This window comes from Capra hircus, chromosome 8, assembly GCF_001704415.2.
Source record: "Capra hircus breed San Clemente chromosome 8, ASM170441v1, whole genome shotgun sequence".
Classification (NCBI taxonomy): Eukaryota; Metazoa; Chordata; class Mammalia; order Artiodactyla; family Bovidae; genus Capra; species Capra hircus.
The window spans coordinates 73,450,193-73,457,441 of NC_030815.1; positions in this window are offsets into that span (position 1 = coordinate 73,450,193).

The following is a 7,249-nucleotide window of genomic DNA, read 5'->3' on the forward strand; positions in this document are numbered from 1 at the left end:
ACCTCTGGGATCTCATGCCTGATGGTGATCTGAGGTGGAGCTGATACCTTAATAAGAGAAAGTGCACAGTGAATGTATTGCGCTTGAATCATCCTGAAACCATCCCCCCTCCCACCCCTGGCCCTCGGGAAAACTGTCTTTCACGAAACCAATCCCTGGTGCCAAAAAGGTGGGAGACTGCTGGTTTAGAGCATTTGTTCTGCCACAAAGCATCAAGGCATTGCTCACAGAGGAGGGAATCTACTGAAGGATGAGTAAGTGTTCACCAAATACAAAAGGGATTACGCGCATGCCTGTAACTGACATGTGCAAATACATTCCGGACATAACCAAGTTCATTGTGGCTGGAAAACACGGTAGGTAGGGAGGACACTGAAAATGTTGTGAAGTGGTGGACCAAAACTGAACTTATTTGAATAGTGAGTTACCTTTCAAGGGGTTATTTAAAGCAGGAAAATGCTTGAAGGCAAAGTTTAGATGGCTATGAAAGGTGATGAGCACCAAAGTCCAGGAGACCTGTGAACTCTAAGGAGGGAATAACACCATGCCCTCAGCTGTAACCTAGGCGTGGGGAAGGTGGGCTAGGATAGGTTTGAGAGACAAAGCCAAGTCAATGGTAAGGAGATGGTTGAGAGAGGAAGAAGGCATGTGTGATCTTTTTTTTCTATTGGCCTGAATGTTTATTGATGCCATTAACTGAGAAAGGGTGGGAAGAAGAATGGAGTGGTAGGGGGAGAGAGAGAGGACTTCAATTTCAAATATATTTCGCCTGGTTTGAGCTTACCCAGTAGACACTTGTTTTTAATTTTTTCCTTTTTTGGCCTAGACAAAGCACCATGTGGGATCCTAGTTCTTCTCTCATTTTGCCCCCTGCAGTGGAAGTGTGGCGTCCTAACCACTGGACCACCCACCAGTGAAGTGCCTGACACCTTGTATAGAACTAGAACTCAGGAGTCAGGTGTGGAGTGGAAATGAAACAGGCACACTGAGACACACACGTGAGTGTGTTGTATCATATTTGAAGATTTGGACATGAGGACAGATGAGAGAAGTCAGGAAAATAGTAAAGTGCAGCGTTTGAGCAGAAGAGAAGCTCAAAAAGTAAAATAGTGTGGTGGGAGAACCACCTCTCCCCGAAAAGAGATGGTGACCAACCCTGTCCAATTTAAGAGGGTGAATTGAAAAGAAGCCTTTGAACTTGGCAATTAAATCACTACTAATCTTTGCAAGAGCATTTTCTGTCAGAGCAAAAGAGGTCCCACATTAAATTGAATTGGGTCAAAGGATGAATTGCAACTAAGAAAGTGTTGACTTTTCTCAGTCAGTTGGGAGATGAAGGGGAAGATTTCCAAGAGGAGACCAGCTGATAGGATTGTTTGCTTAGGTTGGGGTATAGAAGGTGGGAGGGGTGAATGTAGGGTAGGAGAAAGCACAAAAGGAAATAAGATGCAAGGGAGCAGATAAATAATGGTCCTCTGGGATCTTGACCTGGAGAATTCTGTAGACAGAGGAGCCTGGCAGGCTACAATTCACGGGGTCACAAAGAGACATGACTGAGTGACTAAGCACGCACAAACAGCACCTTATCCAAGACAAAAATTAAGACTATATTTAGGACTCAGAGACGAGATTAACCTTGGAAAGGGGGAGAGAAACTGTTGGAACCATTCACAATTCACTGAACCCAAACATTCACAGTAGGAAATGAGATAGGTGAGAAAAGGTGAAGTGAGATCTGTGAGGAACACAGAAGGGAGGAATTCACACATGATGGGCTCTATTTTTCTCCATGAAGTCTAGGTCTTTAAAGGTGTGGATGGTGGAAGATGCTGAAGGAAGATGGAACTGTTTTTCATCTGTATCTCCTGATCTGAAAACAGCTGGAACTAAGCAGGAGACTCCTGGAGCCTTTTAATTGCTCCTGGCATCTTCCCCAAGCATTCCTTGACGTTGAGTCAGCTGGAAGCCCAGACCAGGTTCTGCCACCTTTCAGCCTAGATGATGCTTTTGTGTTTTCAGCTGTCTCAGATTGGACTAAATGATGTCTTGGGACCTTTTAATTATGTAATTGCTGTCAGTAAATTACAGTTCAGTCTAAAAAGCAGAATTGAGAATAGCAGAATGATGTATAGGCATTATGGACCTCTTATAAGTATTCCTTTATATTTGTTGGTGGAACAAGAAACCATGTTTTTCTGAGTCTCCCTATGTCTCTTGGTAAATGGACAAGGTAATGAACCAGAATGCAGAGGAAAAGCTATATATTCTGGTTGCAGGAAAGCAAGGATTCCAAATAACAAATGATTAATCGTTAGTGAATTAGTAAACCCCATTCCTGATATTTAAATTTTTGTGTATTTTAGCCTGGGATTGTTTATTATAGCTCTGCTCTGTGAGGGGTATGAAGTTCAAAATCACTGCCACTTTTCTAGATTAGTTATAAAACAGTGGAAACTTTGGAGTGGAGAATTTGTAAAGATTACCATGTCATCTACTTCATTTGTTATTATTATTTATTTAGAAACACAAATAGAAAGGTCATAAAATTCATCAGTTTATAAGTTCAAAGAAAAAGGCCTCATTTCTCCAGCTGAAAAGACAGAAAGCAGCACTCAATCAGAAGTCAGTGGACCATGCTAAGTCCTATAAATAACCAGAAAGAGCATTTGAGCTGTTTCCAAGAGTTTTGAAGTGCGAATGGATAGTTAAGCTGCTGTTCAAGTCTTAGACTTGAAAATGCAAACTTGAAGTTTGCTTAAGTGAAATGAGGCTGGGAGCTTGGGGTGCGGGAAGGAGAGCTACAAATCACGTCAGAAATCATTTGCTTACCACTTAGTAAAAGATACACACACACACACCCACTGTGCTGCCCTCCCCACCCTTACCGCCCCCACCCCCTGCCCCGCGCTGCCAACGCAACCCACAGGCGGCTCGTATCATTTCTTGAAATGCTCAGCAAACAAAATTGTCTTCTTCAACCTCAATGAATTTGACCTCCACTTAATGTCCTGGCCTCTACTCTCACTCATACAAAGAATATGGAAAAATTGTAGATATATTGCATAAGGAAAAAAATAACAGGCTTTTCAAAACAAAGAGCTCCAAAAATGATTCTTCTGCACAGCCAAGATTTTGACTCACTGACTCACAGGTACCTGGGAAGGATGCCCACAGCTCTAATCATGGCAGATCTCTACTGGACTCCAGGTCCACATATCCAGCTACTATTGACATTTTATTTTAAGATTGTTGTTTCTTTTTGAAAATTTTTGGCTGCACCAGGTCTTCGCTACTGCAGTCGGACTCTCTCCACTTGCATTCGATGAGCAGGGGTTACTCTTCATTGGGGTGCTTGGGCTTCTCCTTGCGGTGGCTTTTCTTCCTGCAGAGCATGGGCTCTAGGGCATGTGGGTTCAGTAGCTGTTGCACACAGGCTTAATTGCCCTGCACCCTGTGGGATCTTAGTTCCTGAACCAGGGATTGAACCTGTGTCCCTGCGTTGCAAGGTGGATTCTTAACCACTGGACAACCAGGGAAGTCCTACCACTGGCATTTTAAATTTCTTATGTCCTGAACTCTTCTTCACCTTCCCTTCCACATCTTCTTATGTTGCCTGTGAATTACACAAGTATCCTTTCAGTTGCCCAAATCCAAAGCTCACCAGTTATTTTCCTTTCCACTTCTCCAGTCTGTCACCATGGGCTATTAATTCCACCTTCAAAATAGCTCCACCTACTTCTCCCCACCTTCCCCTACCTTAATCCAGGCCACCTCCCAACCCCCTTTGTTGGGCCCCTGTGAGAGCTTCCTAACTGGTCTCCTTGACAGCCAGAGCAATTGTTCTCAAGTACAACTCTGATCAGATCACGGTGTCACCCGTAAATGGTTCCCTGTTATCTTAAGGGTAAAGTGTCCTAAGTTTGCTGCCGGGATTCCTGGCTGGCTTGGTGGTAAAGAACCTGCCTACCAATGTAGGAAATGTGAGTTTGACCCCTGGGTCAGAAAGATCTCGTAGAGGAGGACATGGCAACCCACTCCAGTACTCTTGCCTGGAAAATTCCCTGGACAGAGGAGCCTGGTGGGCTACAGTCCACGGGGCCTCAAATAGACTGAGCAACTGAGCGGGCGAGTTTGCTGCCAGGCCCTTCCCAGCAGGCTCTGCCTGTCTCAGCCTCAACTCTCCAGTGGCTGTTCTCCACTCCCTCCCCAACACAGGTCAGACTGACCAGATCTTCATGCTCTTCTAACTCTTGGCCCTTGTGAGTATGGTTTCATCTGCCAGGATAGCCCTTCCCCTCACATTTAGCATTTACCCCCATTGCAGCACAGTTCATCCTAAAATATGACAGTCTGTTTCCATGCCTCACAGGCCCTGAGGCTCTTAAGTGCTGTATCTGATTTGTTTTCCACAGTGTCCCCAAACTGACAATGCTTGTCACCACATGCGTGCTAAAAATAGTGAAAATTACTGAATTTTGTGTTCAACACATACACACAGAGCTAGTTTCAGGCTAGTTTTACTGAATTTGTTGTTGTTTAGTCGCTAAGTCATGTCCAACTCTTTATGACCCCATGGACTGTAGCCCACCAGGCTCCTCTATCCATGGGATTTCCCAGGCAAAAATACTGGAGTGGGTTGCCATTTCCTTTTCCAGTGGATCTTTCCGACTCAGGGATCGAACCTGTGTCTCCTGCATTGTAAGCAGATTCTTTATCACTGAGCCACCGTGGAAGCCCATTTCTTCCAAGTGAATTTTTTTTTTTTTTAATACACACACACAGACACACACATACAGCTAGTTTCAGGCCAGTTTTATTGAATTTACCTGAAGTGGAGTAGCAAATATTTCGAGATAACCTAAGAATTAGGGAGGATTGAACTCTAGGGAAATTGTACAGAGTGGCAACAGATTTTTGAAAAGTTTCATTTTGGAGAGAGAAGAGGAAAATGTTTAAGAAACACTTAAGAGAAAGAATAGAGCTTATGGAAATCTCTTGAAGCTGCATGGGTCAAGCTGATTATTTAGCCTTCTAATTAAACCCAGTCCCGGGTGTTCTTTGGAAGGAATGATGCTAAAGCTGAAACTCCAGTACTTTGGCCACCTCATGTGAAGAGTTGACTCATTGGAAAAGACTCTGATGCTGGGAAGGATTTGGGGCAGGAGGAGAAGGGGATGACAGAGGATGAGATGGCTGGATGGCATCACCGACTTGATGGACATGAGTTTGGGTGAACTCTGGGAGTTGATGATGGACAGGGAGGCCTGGCGTGCTGCAATTCATGGGGTCGAAAAGAGTTGGACACGACTGAGGGACTGAATTGAACTGAACTGAATTAAACCCAGAATCTATTCTCCATGTTGTACAATATGTCCTTATAACTTGTTTTATACTGAACAGTCTGCACCTCATACTCCCCTACCCCTATACTGGCCCTCCCATCTATGCCGGTAACTGCTAGTTTGTTCTCTATATCTTCGAGTCTGTTTCTTTTTTTGTTATATTCACTAGTTTGTTGTATTATTTAGATTCCACATATAAGTGATATCGCACAGAATTTGTCTTTCTTTGACTTACTTCACTGAGCATAATGCTCTCCAAATCCATCCATGTTGTTGCAAATGGCAAGATTTTGTGAGAATTTTTAAAGTCAGAGTTTCTAACACATTGTCTTCACTGCCTGCTGAGAAAAACTGCATCCGGTGAGGATTTTCTTTTTGCTGAGCATTGTGGTTGCTGTTGCTTAATAGGCTCCTATATTAGGTAATTTTATAGATGAAGGAATCAGGGCTCAGAGGTCTTAAATAATTCACCTATATTACACCATTCATAAATTAGAGTTGAGATGCTAATTTAAAAACAAAAATCACTTTTCATGGCTCTTTTTAAAATCAAGTGTCTGGGGTTTCTTAAGTGTCTATTTATATCCTGAAAACTACAGCTTCTAACCCAAACATTAGATTTCTTTAATAACTAATTCTCTTGAAAATACTTGTCAACTGTTCTAATGGTGCATATGGGCTTAGACGCTAAGTTGCATCTGACTCTTTGTGACCTCATGGACTATAGCCCGCCAGGCTCCTCTATCCACGGGATTTCCCAGGCAAGAATACTGGAGTGGGTAGCCATTTCCTCCTCCAAGGGATGTGCCCAACCCCGGGGTCAAACCCACGACTCCTACATTCCTGTATTGGCAGGTAGATTCTTTACCAACTAGCCGCCTGGGAAGCCCAAATCCAGGAAATAACAGAATTGAATCAAACCCTGGGCAGTATTGTCAGAGTGAGTGGCACATTTTGTTATATTGGCAACATTAACATGCCTTGTGCAAAGATAGATTTTTTTGAAGCTTCAAGCCATCCATGTGGGCATCGCCAAGTTCAGCATTGGGAATAAGTCTGAAAAAGAAAGCCTATACACATTTTAACGATTTCTGAAAGTTAATTTTCATATCATCTGTGCCTTTATCCATGTTGTAACGTTCCTGCCAAAGAATCTGTATTTTGGGTGGAGTGTAATTCAGGCTGAGAACAGCATGAAGAAACTGTCGGTATCACTGGCTTCTTAAACATTGCCGTGTTAGCCATGTGATTTAATAAATATATTGCTTTTTGAGATGAAGAATGAGGGGCAAGGGAAGGAAGACAATATGAGTGAGGGAGGAAGGAAATATGAAAACACTAGGGGACCATTTAGCACTGACCAGAAATTGAATCTTATATTCTTTTTAAAAAAATTTTTATTGGAGCATAGTTGCTTTACAATGCTGTATCAGTTTCTACTGTACAGCAAAGTGAATCAGCTGCATGTATACATATATCCCCTCTATTTGGATTTCCTTCCCATTCAGGTCACCACAGAGCACTTAGTAGATTTGAGCTCTTACATTCTTTAATCCTCACAACAGCCTATATTGTTGCTCTTGAGATTTTACAGAAGAGAAAATCTAGGTTCAGTAAATGACCCAGATCTCACCCATGTTCTTGCTCATAGAGCAACTTCTGAATTCCTTTGGGTTTTAGTCTATAAGCCTGTGAGCCTTAGCTCCAGGTGAACTGTGCTTGCTATAATGCAAACTCCTTGGTTGCTGGGTCAACTTTTTATTCTTTGGTGGATGTGATTTTTAAAAAATATTGATTTATTTATTTGGCCGCATCGGGTCTTAATTGCAGCATGCAGTATCTTCATTTTGGCACACAGACTTTAGTTGTCCCACGCGTGCTTAGTTGCCCTGCAGCATGTGGGATCT